Consider the following 19,334-nt stretch of genomic DNA (forward strand, 5'->3'; position numbering starts at 1 on the left):
TATTTGCCCTGTAATTGAGGGATTATTTCTTTTGACATCCCCCACCTCCTTCCTCATCTGATGCTCCCTCCTCCCCCATGTTAACGTGTTGCATGAGTGCGATAGTGTTTTTGTGATCAAACCTTCAACTGTGTTTGTTACACGAATGCCTACTCTTACATTATTAAAAGTGGGTATATTACCCGGAGGGCATTTATCCTGTGCCCAGAGAACTAACTATGTCCTAGAATTACACAGTTCATGCTTGGGCCTACCATTCTCCTACAACCCAATAGGGGAGAAGCACTTGAAGCCTGCACCAGACCTTCCACCTCACGATCGCTAATGCCTACCTCTGTACTTATGGTTTGTTTCTGGCGTCTTATGTTGTCCAGTGGTGACTCCACCCCTCTTCTCTCCACCCCCCACAGAAAAATCACTGTAATGGAAATAACATATGCAATGTTTTTATGTTGAAATATTTACCATGCTAGTGGTCATTGTAATGAATGTGTACAATTCTCCTATGGTCAGTGATGTACACTACTTAGCTGGCTTCACTCGTTTTGATTGCGAAATAATAAAAACTGTTTTTTTTTAAAGGGGGGGGTTCTTTCCAGTTTTGCATTACTGAGAAAATACAGTTATATTTTAAAAACTACACATTAATTTAATAGCGTGAACTCACTCAAAAGGCAAAATCTCCAAAAAACATTACTAAAAGAAAAAGTTACATGATTGTTACTGAGGCACCATATGAGCACAATTATTTGGTTTTTCAGCCTTTTTCAATGCAGCAATATTTTTGTGACAAATTTCTTGTTCTGCTCCTCAGATAAACCCCTTGTCCTGGAATGATAACAGTGACCAATCTCTGGGAGGAACATTGTAGAGTGGCCCATTGCAAGACGGTAAGATCAGCTGCATGGGGTATTGTTTAACAGAGTTCAGGGTGCAATCTTGACGCATACACCAACATGTGTATTACAAAAACAAGAAAGACAGTAGTGGTGGCCTAGACTGTTGCACTACCAATTCAATGTATGGGATTACGAATTCCCAAATTTGGTAGTTACTATTCTGATAGGGTGTGAATTTTAGACGAGGTGGTGCCACTCAAGTTAGCAATGACATCGCACTACTACAGATGTCAGCAACTGCCAAGATCCCAAGGGATCTGACAAAAATGAGTTTACTAAACAGTGAAACCCCGGCACTCAATTATGTGTTATTCATGGGAACAAGTGCTACCATGAGAAATGAATTCTTATTTACATGACCTTGATTACAGAATCATGAATGACCAACAATTGGTATACAATTTAGAAAATGTGCACATGAAGAGAACATCCAAAACAAACAGATGATTTTGCTGATTTAATGTCCATTATTTTGATACATGAATTAGACCAATCTGTGAGATTTCAGATACAGTATTACAGTACTTTGATAGTAAAAATTCTTCGAGACAGATATCCAGTAAGATGATATAATGGGCAGCCGACACATGTTTCGGCACTCAGAAGTGACTTCCTCAAGGCTTTACTGAAATGAGCAAGAACGAGATGTATCCTATCAAGCTTGTGAATCGCCAAAATGTAAGAATTGCCTTGATAGGCAAGAAGATGAAAAATAGTGATATCTTAGCCAAGACCAAGGAGTCGTGTTCTGGAATATCTAGATCTATGGTGCAAAAAGAGATGTATAATCTTAGTCAGTTTTTTCAGCTTGGTATGAGAAGGTCAGTGGGTCTCAATGAAGAGCTCCATAATCAGAATGAAGGTCCCAAGGTCCCGGTATTAGTTGCCAGAATACAGATTTGACTGAAACTTCGGCTCGTCCTTAGTAAGTATAAAATAGCGGTATCTTCGGAATTCCCCTGCGAGAGTGGTGTATTTCTATCTTTTTCACGGTATTCACCAGAAAGTAAGGCAAATATCAACTGTGATAGGCTTCATAAAGCAGCAATGCTAGAGAACGCAGTGAGCTCTGATAGGCTCTTATGTGGTTCGGGGCATTATTCTTTAAGTGCCGAAGCGTCTCCCCATGAGCCATGGGATAGTCACAATAACAGTGCCTTACTTTCTGGTGAATACCGTGAAAAAGATAGAAATACACCACTCTCGCAGGGGAATTCCAAAGATACCGCTATTTTATACTTACTAAGGACGAGCCGAAGTTTCAGTCAAATCTGTATTCTGCCGACTTATACCGGGCCCTTGGGACCTTTATTCTGATTATGGAGCTCTTCATTGAGACCCACTGACCTTCTCATACCAAGCCGAAAAAATTACTAAGATTATACATCTCTTTTTGCACCATAGATCTAGATATTCCAGAACACGACTCCTTGACCTTGGCTAAGATATCACTATTTTTCATCTTCTTGCCTATCAAGGCAATTCTTACATTTTGGCGATTCACAAGCTTGATAGGATGCATCTCGTTCTTGCTCATTTCAGTAAAGCCTTGAGGAAGTCACTTCTGAGTGCCGAAACACGTGTCGGCTGCCCATTATATCATCTTACTGGATATCTGTCTAGAAGAATTTTTACTATCAAAGTACTGTAATACTGTATCTGAAATCTCACAGAATGGTCTAATTTATGTATCAAAATAATGGACATTAAATCGGCAAAATCATCTGTTTGTTTTGGATGTTCTCTTCGTGTGCACATTTTCTAAATTGTATACCAGTTGTTGGTCATTCATGATTCTGTAATCAAGGTCATGTAAATAAGAATTCATTTCTTATGGTAGCACTTGTTCCCATGAATAACACAGAACTGAGTGCCTGGGTTTCACTGTTTAGTAAACCAACATGTGTATGATAAGAGTCAAGGCAGTAGACTGACCCGAATGAAGCTGTGATTAAGAGCAGGGCTACTCGATTTGATAGACCGGTAGGGGAGTACATGTCGGCTTGCTTCTACGCCTCCTCCTTTTATCCATTTCTGGTGTGCTCCCACCTTCCCTCTCCCTGTGCTGTTTGTCCCACCGCCATAACAAAAACAAGCAGTGGCAAAGTCTCTAGGTGTTGCCTATGCAAGATCTATTGGCTATGTTAATGTTTTTTAGCCATGTTGCACAGCAGCGCAGCAACTATGCAACATGACTGAAATAAAGAAAATAAAAGAGCTATGATGGAGTTAATGCAGCCCACGTCTGAGCGATTTCCTTTTCTTAATTTTATTTATATATATATATATATATATATATATATATATATATATATATATATATATATATATATATATATATCTTTCAGCTATGTTATAGAGCAGCAGCTGTGCAGCATGGCTGAAAGTCAATAAAATAAAAGCCATGGTGCGGTCAACACTGGCCGCGTCCTAGCACTTATTTTTTTTTAAATGTTCTGCCCTATTGTACTGCAGCTGTGGTGCAAAACGTCTGACAGTTATTTTGAAAACAAAGCGCTATAACGCAGTAACGCTCCAAAATAAAGTAATTTTAAAAACGTTACGTGACCAGCGTTGACCACTTCATAGCTCTTTTATTTTCATTACTTTCAGCTATGTTGCGGAGTAGCAGCACTGCTGTGCAACATGACCGAAAAACATTGACAAAGTCAGTTGATCTCGCACAGGACAGACCTATTGGCTTTGCCAATGGTTATGTTGTTGTTTTTCTGCATACGATGTGTCTTTAAAATTCTTGTCTTGCCCTGAATTTATGTTCTGAATTTCAACCCCTTGTCCTGAATTTTTACTGTCATTGTTCAGAATCTGCCTCTGTGACAGGCGGTCGCCCTACTCCCATCCTCCCCCAAGTAGTAGTAGGATAGCTGGATATGAATCACGTTTGTAATTGATCTTTTTATTGGATCTAGTACCGATCCAGCGGGCCACCAACCTGCGGACATGCGGACATCTATCACTAAATACTCATTTGGGCCCATAAACACACTCACACAATATAGGCCAGTGAGCACCGCTGGGGATCAATTTATAGGGCTAAATTCATACGTCCTTTGCTTATCTGACTGAAAATCTTTATGTAATGACCACGCCCTATCTTTACACATGGATCTATTTTAGTTGATTAGATTTGATGACCAATGACTTAGTCTCATTTACCTGATTTCTTATTAAATAACCAACAGACTCAGGAACGTTTTACATGTTTATCTAAATTAATCATAAAGAGCAAACCATATTACAGTGTTAACTCCATCTTCCAGAGGAAGTAGAATCTGCCTATCCAGTTAATGAAAATTTCACAATAACAGTGCCTTAGGAAAAGAGGACAGGGAGAGAAAGCACATGGACACAATACACAGATTATATTTACCTAGGAAGGAGCGATAATCAAACCCCACTAACCAAGAGTCAGGGCCCCTTTAAAAAATTCAGGTGACAGGTTCTTCAGGACAGGATAGGACAGGACAGATGACCTCTACTGGATTCGACGCCTGCGTCTCACCCCTCTCTGATACTAACTTCCTCCTCGGTTCTTCCGCGACCTTTTCCAAACCTACTATCTCCTTGATTCTTCCGCAATCTTCTAATTCTATTACCTCCTCGATTCCTCAGCAATCTTCGTCTAATTCTAATTTGCTTATAAAATTCTAAGTCGGCTTCTTCAAGTATTCGATCAGCATTCGGACAGCATCTCTGTCTTTCAACGTTCTGGCAGCGACTGACCTTTATAAACTAACTAATTATACTTTCTTATTGGCATGTTCCACCCTTAAATGTTTTAACCTTATGAAATTCGAAATTCTGATTGGTCAGGCTGAGGGGATGATCATCACACCATGCTAAGTTTAATACTTTTCTAAACAGCTCATTGTTTTAAGTTACCGCCCATTAATTTGTTCTCCCAAACTTTATTTCCCGCCCATATTTGAAAACTTTAGTTTACAACATTGGATACGATTTCATAGTTGTTCATTGAATCTTCAGGATGTTCAGCTGGTTACCAGGGTATGTCTACTAGATGTCTTTGGACGAGTCCCAAGACTTGAGCTCATTGCTCCAGAGCGGTCTCTCTTGCGCATGCCCCACCTCACGTGGTTTTTAGACCCTTGAAATTCACGGAGGCCCAAATACGAACTAACAGAGAGGTAAAAAAGACAAGATATTGGATTCTGATAAAATGATTTCACTGTATACCAGCTATCTCTACTCTAATCCCATTTCCTTATAAAGACTATTTATGCATTAGCATTTAGTATATAACACAATTTAGTTTCAGCAAAGCAGATGCTTAGCACGTGAGTTCTCAAGCGGCCATTTTAGATTCTATTGCGCAGAAGCAAAGTTTTCCCTCCAAGCGTTAAGACGTCATGCAGCTGACACATGCGCAGTTTATTTTCCCGCGTTAGCAGCCATCTTCAGTTGCACTCTGGTTACTTGTTAGTAAAACACATAGGCAAGCTTCCCCCTTTTCTAGAAATATGAAATGTTGTGTAAAATTAATATTACAAACATTATTTTTTTTTTATTTCTTTTTATTGAAACTTTTAACAACATAAACAAAAAGAAATAATCAAGGCAGTACAAGCAATCGAATGACGAAGCGTCCTGCGGGGAGGAAAGCATGAGATCATAATACAATCATTGACATTGCAGGAGGGGAGGATTGAGGGATACAGCGAGTCCAGAGACAATCAAAGCAACATGATGGCAGGAATGTCGGGTTAAGGGGAGGGAGGGTCCGCCACCAGTTGTGTGAAGGGGGGTGTACATATATCACCCCGGTAGGAGTTCCATTGACCCCAAATCTTACCCCACCTGCGGGGCTTGACACGGGCCACATACACCGTCTTCTCCCTGAACATACACCAGTCCATATTCTCCTTCCATGCCAGAACTGTGGGTGGCCTCTGGGAGCCCCACAACTGGGCGATATCCCTCTTAGCGATCATATTGCCAAGGGTCACCCACTGAGTCTGTGACAAATCATAGTCATTCGGTTCCTACACATTCAGCAACATCGTCTAGCTTCAGGCAACAACACAACACCCGTGACCTCTTCCATTACTGCGTGCACTCGATTCCAGAAACGAACAACCACCGGGCACTCCCAGAGTATGTGAAGAAAGGTACCCGAAAGGCTACAACCACGCCTGCACAGCCCATCCGAAGCGTAACCCATGCTGACCAAGCGCGGACCGGTAACATAGATCCTGTGGAGAATCTTGAGCTGCACAAACCTAAGGCGGGCCGGAATTGCAACCTCTTTCGGCGAGGATATGGCCTGCTGCCAGTCTTCGTCATCTAACTCCAAACCATCGCCAGTCCAGGCTTCCCTGAGTCGCTGTAAAAGGTTGGTCCTATCGTTTATCAACTTTTAATAGATAAGCGAAATCGTACTGTCTGAAACGTGCCCATCCAGCACCCAATCCTCAAGCGGCGCCGCCTCCGGAACAATAGTACCCGGAGGGAAAACCGCCATCAGCGCGTGTCGAATCTGAGCATATCTAAAAACTCCCTGTCACTGAGGTCATATTCCAATCTCAACTCGTCAAAGGTTTTAACCCTACCCTTAGTCCACACATCATTCACCCTGCTTATACCAATCACGTCCCACCTATCAAAGCCTTTTGTCTTCCATAGGGAGCCCAGCCTCTCAGAAGCATAAAGCGGAGTGGCGCGTGTAAGTCTATTCTTCCATCCCATGGCATCATTCGCACAATGCCATACTTGCACCGCTATCTTAGTAGGGCCAGTGAGCAGCCTCCCTGCGGATTTCGTATAGAGCGCCCTGTTGTAGTCACCACCAGGCAGCGACCATCTATCCATTTCGAACGCGGGGTTCGACGCGGGATCATACATGCCGTGATTAATCGCCCCCAGTTGGGAGGCCCAGTAGTAGCGCTTAATATCCGGGAGAGCGATTCCACCGTCGTACCAAGGAAGTGTCAACTTGGCAAGTGCAATGGGAGACCGTCCACCCATATCAATTGTCGCTGCACGCTTTCAATCTCCAGAAAATAGCTGGCTGGGACGGTATCGCAAGTATTCTGTAGGGCATACAAAAATCGGGGCAGTGACATCATCTTAAATAGAGCCGCACATCCGAGCGGGGACAACGGAAGTTTACGCCATGCCACAACATCGGATTGCAAGCGCTGAAGCGGGGGCAGCAGGTTACGTTCATAGCGAACCACAGGATCTAAAGTGATAAACACCCCCAAGTATTTGAAACCCGCGTGTACCACCTGTATTGGGCACCCACGTGGCAAGAGAGGAGAGTCTCCCGAGAGAACGTACACGCAGGACTTGGACCAATTGATCACAAGGCCAGAATTTTTACCGAAGGAAGTCAAGACATCGAATAATACTATTAGCAACTTCCGAGGTGACGTGAGGTATAACAGGATGTCATCAGCATAGAGCGATATCCGGTCCTCGAAATCAGGGGTCCAGCGTATACCCTTCATTGACGGCTCCCAGCGCAGCCAAGCCGCCAAAGGTTCCAAAGCAAGAGCAAAAAGAAGCGGAGACAACGGGCACCCCTGGCGAGTACCCCTTCCGAGAGAAAATGAGCCCGAAACACGACCATTAACAACTACCTGGGCCAAGGGGTCCTGATATAATAGTTTCACCCAACTGATGAAAACCGGGCCAAAACCAAACTTGGCGAGGACAGCCCAATGGTATGGCCATTCCAGCGTATCAAACGCCATTGTGGCGTCCAAAGAAGCCAAAATGGCCGATTCACGCAGCAAGGACGCTCTCGCAAGGGCGCCATGTAAACGCCGAAGGTTCAGCGCCGTGTTCCGGTGCGGAATAAACCCAGACTGATCCGGATGGATCAGGTCGCAGACAACCGAGATTAAACGATTCGCAAGCACTTTAGCAAGGATCTTCGGCTCAGCGTTTAATAGCGAAATGGGCCTATACGACGCGCAGCAATCCCAAGGCTTTCCCTCCTTGTGAATCACGACGATAGACGCAAGCCGTTGATCGGAGGGAAGGGTACCCGCGTCTAGCGATTCTAAAAACATCGAGCGAAGATGTGGTGCTATTTTGTCTGGGCGCAGCTTATAGAGTTCGATGGGAAGACCATTTGGACCCGTGGCCTTTCCCGATCTCAGAGCGGATTGCGGTCGCGACCTCCTCGACAGAGAGTGTCGCGTCCATCAATTCCCTATCCAGTTCCGACAAGCAGGGCAAAGCAATGTCTCTCAGGAGCAGATGCGAATCCTGTTCCGGTCTGTCCGACACTGGGGAGTACACGGTTTGAAAATACACAGAAAAACACTCCACAATCTCAACCGGGGCAGTCACTCTCACTCCATCCGTCCTCTCAATCAAAGGAACCACACGACTAGCCCTCTCCTTCTTGTCCAACCAAGCTATCAACTTTCCGGCCTTATCACCCACATCATACAAACGGCCCTGCTGCTCTCTACTCATCACCTTGGCGGCATCAGTGACCAACGCTCTATAGTCGGTTTGTTTGAGGCTGAGGAGGTGCAACCTGTCCTGGGTAACATCAGATTCCAGCTCTCTTTCTATGTCTGATATCTCAGTTTCAAGTCAGACCACTGCCTCGCACTTACGTTTGTTAGCGTTATTAATTAGCGATAAGGCGTGGCCGCGGATGACCGCCTTATAGGCTTCCCATAGCGAGACAGACGATGACACAGACCCCACATTCTCCACAAAATAATGGTCAAGTGATTTGATCAGTTCCGTACGGATCTTGGGGTCACGGAGATACCAAGGGTTGATCGGGGCTACCCGGCCCTCAGTTCCCGGTCCGGTTTCCATTACGAGCCATAAGGGGGAGTGGTCTGAGATACCCCTAGCCAGATGGCTAATCTCCTTAACAAGTGGGGCCTGTGTTGCGGGCATCAGGATATAGTCAAGCCTCGAAAGACTACCATGAGCACCAGAGTGGAAGGTGTATTGTAATTGTCCAGAGTGTAGCAGCCTTCAGCAATCTATTAGTCCCAGGGTGTCAAGGAAGCCACCCAGCCAGGACTGGGACCTCCCAAGGTCCCTGGGCGAGTAGCGATCGACATTTCCGGAGACCACAGAGTTAAAATCGCCACCCACCACTAGGATGCCCGCCGGGAGCCCCAGTATCACCCTCCCCAGGTCCGCAAAGGTCGTTGTCTGAAGGCCAGGCGGGACATAAACGGAGAGCAAAGTGACAACCTTCCCCTCCCACCGTCCAATAATGGCAGCATATCGCCCCCTATCGTCAAGGACGACAGCATCTATCTCAAGGGGGAGGGAGACTCTAACCAAGATACCCACCCCCCTAGAGCCAGTGGTGAAGCCGGAGTGTGCCAGGAGACGGTAGCCCCTACGATTCATAGCCTGGCAGGTATTGCCCATCAAATGTGTTTCTTGCAACAGCACAACATCAGGGGAAAGACGTCTCAAGAGTTGTAACACCACGCCACGTTTTATCCTGTCCCCCAACCCGTTAACATTCCAACACAGCAATTTTAGCCCCTTACCCCCATCCCAAACGTAATCACAGCATCCACCCCACGTTAGTCGCAACAGCCAAATCCAAAAGTCCATCAATATAGTGCCTTGAAAGGAACCAAACAATAACAACTCCCCCCCCCTCCTCCCCCAAACCAACCCTTGAAACAAGACCCCCACCCTGCACCCCTGCGTTAGACTCAAAGGCCCCCCCAACTTGCAGTGTGCCTGTTGCCCTAGCAAAAAACTAATCTACGGAAAGAAACCCCAGAGGAGGAAGGGACTCACTCCCTCCGCCACCCCCGGAGGACCACCTTAATTAAGGCAAGTTAAAAGATCTGCAAACCATGCCGAGAGATCTATATGCAGTCCAGCGAACCCAAGTCACATTACTATTCCTGGTCCATCAGTCCACCCTCAGCTCCACCAGAATGTTCAGGGTGTTCCCGCTGCCTGGGCAGTGTGCCGAGCCAGTCACTTGCAGCCTCAGGGCGATCGAAGAAGAACGTCCGATCTCCATATTCCGCACGTAGCCGGGCTGGAAATAGCATTTCGTATTTCATGTCCCTGTCTCTCAATCGTCTCTTCACTCCCTGAAACCCCATCCTTTGCTTCTGCACCAACTGAGTGAAGTCGGGATAGAAACTCACCGTCGTATTCTCGAATTTCGTGGGGCCACCCAAACGCGATGCCTGCAGGATAGCGTCCCGATCACGGAAATGAAATATCCTGGCGATTATGGGTCGCGGGGTAGCACCCAGCTTAGGTTTACCACCCGGCACTCTGTGTGCCCGCTCCACAGCAAAGAATTTACTCAGGCCTTTGGGTCCAAGATGATTGACGATGAGGTCCTCCACGATGAGGACGACATTTAAGTTGTCTGAATTCTCAGGGGCACCCACAATACGGACGTTGTTCTGCCTAGAACGACTTTCAAAATCTTCCAAACGACGGGAGAAGGAGTCATTAGAGGACCGTAGATCACGGACCTCCGTTTGTAGATCGGAGACATCCGTCGTGAGACTAGAAGTTTTCAAGTCCAGGGATTTAACTTTTTCGTTCGTTTTAGCCAAATCCGCCCTGATCAAGGTGACATCGATCGCCACTGTGTCCAGTTTGTGCGCCAGGGTTTCGTACTGCGCACCGATTGAGGCCTGCATACTCGCAATGGCGCCCATAATATTGACAGAGTGGGGTCTTCGTCCGCCGTAGGGTCATCTCCCTTGTCCGCCGGAGACCTGCCCGCTCCACCGGGGGATCCCTTAGGATGACTGTATCGGTCCATGACATTAGATTGTATGGAGCCTCCACGGTGAACAGTCTTGGTCTTCCGCTTTTCAACCTCGGGCTTGCCGGCCATTTTGGAAGCTGCGCCCCCGAGGGGACCCCGAGGGGACCCCGAGATCTGGTGAGAATGGCTACGTCGCAAACACCCACAGATGCTCAACCAAAGGACAGCGTGTTCCACGTGACACACCGAATGGTGATATACAGTCACGGCCCTGAAGCGGGACCGCGAAGTGAAGCAGTCCGTGGGCGGCGCGGCCAAATGCACTACGTAGAAGGGTCCGGGGCAAAGCGAAACCGAAAGCCAAGTCCAGGGTCGAAAGTAGGATCAGGGAAGCCGCTGTTGTTCAATTACCATCCAGGCAGTGCATCTACTCATGCCCGGGGCAGATCCGTGGAGCAGGCCAGGAAAGTTTAGACCATCATAAAATCGATTTTCTTCGACCAAATCAAATTTTGAAAGCAACTATCATATCAGTTGAGTTTCATCTTCGATGATCCGTAGTCATAACCAGGATTATAGTCAGGATAAATGCCGGAGGTGGCGAAGGTCCGGGAGCCCTATGCTCACGCGACCATCTCGGTTGCGCGCGAAGCTCCTCCCCCCTACAAACATTATTAATACTTTATTACGAGATTATGAGAGGATTGCAGCCGAGCAAGTCATCAGTAGGCTGTTTGTTATTGGATATATTTTGTACAGTTTGTTAATGCACCTACAGTGAGTGCTCTTGTCTGCAGTTTCCTTGGCATATTTTTACTCTTTTGTAAAAAAATGTTTAATAAATTAAGCCACTGGGTAATTGTAATTAGATGAACTGCATGTTACTTTTTGCCATGGAATTTAACAGATTGCATGTAGAACTTGAATTTTTGCATAGGATTTTTCTACGTACAGAAACAACCTTTAATAACCTCACAAATTAACAATAAAGAACAGCTTAGTGCAGATATCCAACATAAAACACACATCACTGTTTTTTTAAACTTGGAAAAAGACCCATCGATTGCCTTTGTATACAAAATACACGGTTATATGGGATAGCTGGGTGAAGCTATCTGACCTACACCCCTAAATTACGCTCTAAATGTAGGTCAAGATTTCACTCTTTTGACCACACTGCTGTTTAGAGATTGTTGATTAATAGAGGGTTACAACTAAAACCCCAGTGATGTGCTTTTAGGGTGATCGGGCGAGGAAGGCTGGATTGGATGGTGTGCAAGCAGCGTAAAAAATAAGATAAGTGAACTTGTCAAAAAGTAAATTGTTAGCATGTTTAAGCGGGGCGATAATAGCCGAGATTGCGCGATTAGTCCGGATGATGTGTAAGATAAATTTAGCAGCTAATATTGTTCTGATAGGAAGGAAGCAACATTCGGAGATAACAGGCGGGGTACTAATCAGAAGATGAAAAAGAAGAAAAGCATGTGTGGAGAAAGGAATCAGATATTCTAAATTAGGAATTCCTGTAAATTTTTTAATTATAAATTAAATCAGCAATTCAATCAAGATCACGTTATGAAGGAGATTCTGTCCGCGTGAAAATCCTTAAACATAAATCATCATGGGTGGCAGACTGTGCAGAAAATGGCTAAGTTACATCAATTACATTTCAAACACCCTGTAATTAAATTGATGTCTCGTTAGAGGCAGAGAATCTGTACAAAACACGTTAAGTTAAAAGGAGGAAAACAAATGGCCTGCTCGGAATGGAAAGTACTTTAAAAGGTCATTTTAGGCAAAAGCGAAATTGGCTGTGTCCAAGAATATGTAATGACGTGTGTGCTCTTCTCCTGGTGCCTGCCTTTCTGCTGTTGAACTCCACATTGAAGTGTTAATCGACCTACATGCACCCACTTACAGCAAACGCCTGTGGTAGTTTGCTCTCAATAAGGGATTCAGGCAGGGAGAAGGAGTGCCCCAATTTATCAGACCTTTGAGGATGGTTGCCACAAAGAAGTAATTTGTAGAATGGACAAAATTAAGTTCATGGATGCCTTCTCTGTGGTACGTTCAAGGTGTGATCTATTTCCACAAGTGCTGGGTTACGCTCTTTGTAAATGTCATCCTATATCAGGCTGCTTGTACCGGCTACATCTGAATTCCTTTACTGCCTGGTGAAAAATGGTAAACCCTCTTTACTCCTGTTTGTAGTGGGTCATGCCTTTAGGCATTTTTGGCTTTCTTTTTCGTAAGTAGTCATGGAAGATGTGTGATAAGACATAATATGGTTTCTGCTTGTTATGTTTCTGACTTTCACTTGCGGCCAGTTTAGCTTGTTTTAAGGCTTAACACACTTTACATTTGTGGATTCCATATACCGGTGACTGAGCCTCCCCCCTCCACCTAAACATTAATTCTTCATTGACTGTGGTTTTTCAAGTTAGATAGACAACTGTGCCAACTCCAGCTTTTCCTGTGCTTGCTGCAGGAGGGATAGGAATATACATGCAAAACTGTAGCTTGGCTCTTTGTCAGAAACAGAGGAGAATAGACCTGGGTCCCGGTGTTTGGCACCATTTTCCCCTTAAACTCTGGTAGGTGTGCGTTTAACAGTAGTAGTCTAGGTTTGGAGGCCTTTGAATCTACATTTAAAGTGGCCACGTTTTCTTTTTTAAAAACCTGAAGATTAGGATGCTTGCCAAGTCCCAGTTATGCCCGACTTGTTTTACCTGACCTGTTTTGCCTTGCTTTGGGGATTCTGGTGTTTGGATTGCACAGTGGTTTCATTCACACACTAGAAAATAACAGTCTAGGCGTTCAGAGCTTTTTACAGTTCCCCCGAAAGGTTTCTCAGTTGTCAGTGCTTTGGCAGGTGCGCTCTTCTAAAGAGCCACCCATGGGTTAAAATGTGGTGAAAATGGTTCCTTTGTTGAAACTCAAAGATTGAAATACCTTTTGTTGTTCTCCATTTGCAAATTCTGTGATAAAGTAAGTTACAGCTAATTCTTCACTCGATCATCATTTCAATTTAATGACTGTACCCTTGTATAATTTATTTGTTATGCATACTCGATATGTGGAGTGGGAAACAATCTCTGGACTGCCCTGAATGTGAAATGTATGTTACATAACTTAATTTCAATAAAGTTGTTTAAAAAAAAAGTTACAGATAGATCTTGTTGAAAATGACGTAAGATTGCTGCCTGTATTGTCTAGGCTTCTGATGCACGAGGCTGTTGTACAACAAAAATGCTTCACTTCACCCCTTCAAAAAGTAGCGAGGAAGAATCAAGCAAGAACATGGGAAGGCTAAGAGTCTTGTCAGTGGATTTTGCGGGTACTGACGTGGACTTGATATCAACAGGCAAAGCCAATACGTCGTACTTATGTGAGAGCTGTAGGCTGTGCCAGTGTCTTTTTGCTGTGTTGTACAGCAGCGTGGCCGCCGTTCAGCATGGCTGAAAGTTATTGGCGTACTGTAGGGTAAAGTGGCATGGCATAGAATAGAGTGGGATAAAGTAGAGTGATGTAGAGTGGAGGGGTGTAGAGTAGAGTGACGTGCAGTAGAGTACAGTACAATGGTTTTGTGTAGAGTGGCATTGCATACAGTGGTGTAGAATGTAGTAGGGTGGCATAGGGTGGAGTGCCTTAAAGGGGAATTGTGTGGAGTGGCATGGAGCAAAGTGGTGGGGAGCAGGTTGGTGAAGAGCGGCACTGAGTCAAGTGGCGTACCATAGAGTTAAATGGAGAAGCATAGAGTAGAGTGGCAAAGAGTAGAACAGCTGTAGGTGTAAGTAACTAAAGCATCAATAGAGATCACAGATTTGGTGAAAGAAGTATAACTATGAAGCTGTGTGCCTGTATTAAAAGGAGGAAATCACATTGCACTTCCAGGAATAAGACTGAAACACTTATAAAATGAAAAAACAATAGCGAGTTGCAAAACAGATGAGGAAGAACAAAGATGAAGACGTAACACATGTGCATGGTCAATGCTCCAGGGAAGAGCTAACACAAGAAAATAAGGGAAGCCTACAGGAGCTAAGCAATCGAAAGATTGAAAATGAGACTGATAACGAAAACAACTAACGGCATGCTTTCTGGCGAGAACTAAAATGGGAACTTAGTGGTAATTTTTCAACTATTCATTCAAGCGCAGGTCGTGACTGAGCACATACTTCACTGACTGAAGAAATCTTTTTAACGGAAATATGGTTCACACATGCACTTTAAAAAAAATCTTGGATAACGTTAGGCTTCAAGAAGGCTAGTTTCTGGTACAGAAAATATGTTATGGTTGCTGTTGAGTTTTCTGAACGACCAGAAAGTCTGTCAATAAACACTTAAAATACTTCAGGGAGAAATTATATCTAATTGAGATGATCTTGATGAACATCACATAGAATGAGTCTTTAAGTGATTGTGCCAGGTTGTTCTTCTTGTTCCACATCGGCTCGGAGTTCGAAAGTGGTTCTGAGATCTCTTTTGAGACCAGGTGATTTCAGCAGTGTTTTTAGTTTGGTTAAGTGTTTTTGTTCTGCTGTTTTGTGTTCCTGCGATGTGTGAGATGAGGAGCTCTTACCGCTCAGGATCGGTGGAAATGTTGCTGCTATGAAGTCCATAAATATATGTGCAGACATTAATGGCCTGACTCTAAAATTATCCCTTGCCATTTTTTATTGTTTTTATGGCAAAAAAATGAAAAACTACAAAAGTATGCACATATATAATTTCTTATGGGGAAGGTGCAGATGGAAATCAAACATAATTGTAATTGTTCACCCATATTCTGAACAAGGCAAAGAAATGCTTTTGCGATGATAGCACAAAATACATAGATGAGGGTTGGGCCTGCTGCTACCTACCCACATGTTCGTCACATAAAACTGGGGAATTGAGCTCTGCAATGAAATGACAAATTGAGACATTTAACTTGCAAAGCCAAACCATCAGCAACCTATTGCCAGTATATACCTCGAGAATGACATGCTTGGCCTCTAAACAGAGTGGCGTGGGAAGAGGAGCACTTCTAACTTAATTATTCAATTTTTCTAGTTACAGTAATATTTTCCTCAGTTGCCTTGAGTTTTGGTTGAGAAAGTTGTAACTGTTGTGTGCCGTTTGAAGTCCTGCCAATATATATGACCCTTACGCATGCTCCATCTACAGTTTAGTAGATCGTGTTAACTGGTGTAGTTTATCGAGGGAGCTGTAAAATAAATTATATATTAATCCAGTCCTGCTAAAATCTGCTGTGACACCACTTATAACTACTCCAGTAACAACGGCATACTCATAAAAGCGATCCTCAGGTCCTGTTCACCGCATACTTTCAATATAACAGGTCTTCGTCACAAATACTGGCTAAGATCAAGTTCTCAGTTGAAAACCAGGGCTACGGTTATGAGAGGCGACTGGGGGAATGCACAAGAAGGTCACAGCTGCAACTTAGCTGCTGAACCAAGATAACTTTGATTTGGCACAAAGAAGGAAGGAGATACTTCTTCAACCTTTGAGGAAAGTCCTTAAATGGGGAAACAGCATAGAACAGCAGAATTTGGCAAACTCCTCCGGCTTGAGGCCAGGCAAGAAATGCTCCTGAGGGAGCTGAGATTTGACCTAGTGGAAAACAGAGTCCATGGCAGTGATAACAATAGAAAATTAACCGTAGGGTCTATCAGGCAATGTGCATGGAATTGAGCAGGAAATAAAGTAGAAGATCACAGAGGTTCAAGGAGCCTTGTCTGATACTGCATTAGAAGACTTAAAATCCTTGAAAGTGACAGTGATAGAGGGCAAATATGTGGGATGTTTCAGGAGCTTCAAGATTCGTTTGAAGACACAGATCTTCGCAGGGACAGATGTTGGAGACTTGGCAAATACATACTACAGAACGGAGTAAACAGCGGAGAGATCTGGAAGGCCATAGAGCAATACAGTACAGCAAATGACTGTGTGAGATTTCCCCGGTCTTCTTATGGGATGTTTACAAACCAGTCATAGGGTAGGTTGATGTAAATGTAAATGTAAATGTCATGGTACTTATAGAGTGCACTGTCACCAGACGGTCACCTTGCGGTGTCGCCTATTCGGCTTCCCGGCGCTGATACTCATACCGCTGTGGAACCCTCCTGGCTTTCCATGTGAAGTGTCCACTCCTGGGCACCCCCAGGGTGAAGCCAGGCATCCTTAGCGCTGTTGGGGCCGGTGTGGAGGCTAAGCAAGCTATTGCCCAGAGTTGCAGCGTGGGGCCCGTGATTAGAATAGGCACCGAGGCGAGAATTAACAGGTCCGGGGAAATTGAGCCCGAGACCCCGGCGAGGCGGGAATCGAACCCTGGTCCCTGGCCAGAACTCTGCATCAGGGTCTGCCGCTCTAACCATTGAGCCACACTCCTCCTTCAGGTTGATGGCCGTGGCAGAGCCATGCAGATGGAGAGGGGCCTGCTAATGACTTGACTAAAAGTGAATATGGAGAGAGTTCGAGGAGGGGGGACACATGGACAGGAGTGAAGGCAGATTTAAATGAACTATTCCGTATTAAGGGTCAACATAGAACCTTGCAAATCTACAGGAGCTCCCTTAATGTTGAAGACAACAGTCTATGAGACGAGGGCAAGGCTCATCAAGTCCTGGCTAATACTCTTAAAGCCAAAGTTATCAAGGTAAGTGCTACTGGCCTGAAGTCTAGTAATGTTAGCATAACCTATAAAAGTACAAAGTAAACAGACTTATTTTCAACTTTTCTAAGACAAACCATACTCTAAGGTGAAGCAGGGTATTCATTAGAGGATCTCACATTCCCTTACCACTTGGACCAACAGGCCGAAGAATTGGGAACTCTAATCAAAGAAGAAGAGCTCAAAACTGTGATTATGACCCTGAAGGTTAATGAGGTGCTCGCGCCAAATCGCTTCAGTGGTGAATTTTTTTTAAATGTATGCATACAAACTGGCTCCCTATCTTGAAAGACTATTTGTCTCTTTTAGCGACACGGGCCTAGTTACCAAGACTATGGAAGAGGCCACTATTGTGGTGCTCCCCAAACCAGAAAAAGATGACACAGATTGCTCTGCATACAGACCGATCACTCTTAACCTAGTTGCTAAGATCTATATGACAAATCTGGCACTGAAACTGACACTCCTCCTCCCAGGTCTGTTACATGAAGAACAATGAGGTTTCATTACAGGAAGGCAAACCTTTGACACAGTTGGAAGCTTGGCCCACCTTTTCAAAAAGGTCGAAAAAGAAAATAATTCAGTCATGTTTTTGACATTAAGTACAGAAAAATACTTCAGATGGGTTTACTGGACATTTATAGTGTTAATAAAATTTAGATGGGGAGTACAATTCATAAAATTGTTTTTGGCCAGCTATCTAGCCCATGGGGTAAGAGTGATAGTAGACGCTGCTGGGTTTACACCCCAAGACTTGTCAAGAGGCACAAGACAGAGCTACATATGTCACCCCTGCTGTCTGTAATGGTTATTGAACCAATGGCAATGAAAATGTATCAGGCACAGAACATGAACGGTATCTTATTTGGAAATGTGGAAACATAAAATATCCCTTTTTGCAGACAACGTTCTGTTATCACTGAGGTTCCTGGACACCTCACTTCAAGAGCTGGTGCCAATCTTAGCCAAGTACGGGCAAGCCTCTTGTTATAAAAACAAATGAATTCAGTTCAGTTCATTAAGTCTTTATTTCGATTATAAAACCATAAAAGACATTGCAATCAATTAAGAAATTTGACAAGTTAAAAATGCTTTGTTAGAATGGGTAAATCGGGAAATAGCATTGTCTAAAAGAGTTGCGATGAAACATTTGTAATACAATGTTAATCCAACAAATCAGCAGACTCTATTATACTGAAAAGACAATTATTTAAAACAATGTAAATTGAGATATGACCGCACAGCATTAGTTTGTTAAAAAACAAAAATGTAAAAAAACCAGACAGGCGTTACGGTCAAAGAGATAAAAATCTACCTCGGTATTTCATAAGTTGTGTCAGCCCTACCTCCAGATTTAACATAGTTGCGAAATCAAACTACCTCGCATCCCACCAAATAGGGGCAAAGCGGGTTCGAACAGTCAGGTCAATGGACCCTTGTATTGTTGGCCCAAATTGCCCATGCCCAGCTCAGGAATTTTGTCATTGCGATAGCAAAAAAAAATCAATATAAGAGGTTCTGCCCCTGGGACTGGAAGAGGAAGAGATAGAGGTGAGGCCCCAAAAAGTGATTTTCGAGATTGCGCCAAGTAGGATCAGGTACCTTAGCGTGGTCTTGATGCAGCTTCTTACTGGGCTGCATGCAGAAAATATACCAAGACTCTGGAGGGAAATTAAAGCGGACCTAAAGAAATGGTAGAACCTATGTTTCTTGGCTGGGCTGCAAGGTGGCGTTCAAGATGAATGTGATTCCGAAGACTGCCCAACAAGAATCACAGCCATGAAACTGCCAGGGGTTGTCAGAGTGTGTGACCAGTGCCAAAAACCTTTCCTACTTCAGTAATCTGTGAGATTTCATTTAACAATATACCTGTCTGTTGCCTGTAACATAATGTGTTAACCAACAACTGTTAAAGGCATATAGCTTTAAAAAAGCCTTTCACAATAAGCTGGACCAACTGCCTTTGTTATAATGTTTCTTAATAAGTATGCCAGATATATGGCAGCCCACATAACGTTTCTAAGTGCACCAA

The 19,334-nt window shown here is 44.1% G+C and overlaps 1 protein-coding gene across 4 annotated transcripts in view; it reads left to right on the forward strand.

Annotated features, from left to right (window-relative positions):
- JAK2 (Janus kinase 2) overlaps positions 1–19,334 on the forward strand; it is a 1,231,913-nt gene that overhangs the window by 180,990 nt on the left and 1,031,589 nt on the right. For 3 of the 4 annotated variants that reach the window (XM_078676001.1, XM_078676003.1, XM_078676002.1), the window contains one exon: positions 815–890. The exons of the other annotated variant lie outside the window; for it this stretch is intronic. The gene's annotated coding sequence lies outside the window, so the exon portion shown is untranslated. The remainder of the gene's footprint in view (positions 1–814; positions 891–19,334) is intronic. 4 annotated transcript variants of the gene reach the window in all.

The sequence above is a fragment of the Lissotriton helveticus genome, chromosome 2_1 (assembly GCF_964261635.1).
Source record: "Lissotriton helveticus chromosome 2_1, aLisHel1.1, whole genome shotgun sequence".
In the NCBI taxonomy this organism is placed as follows: domain Eukaryota; kingdom Metazoa; phylum Chordata; class Amphibia; order Caudata; family Salamandridae; genus Lissotriton; species Lissotriton helveticus.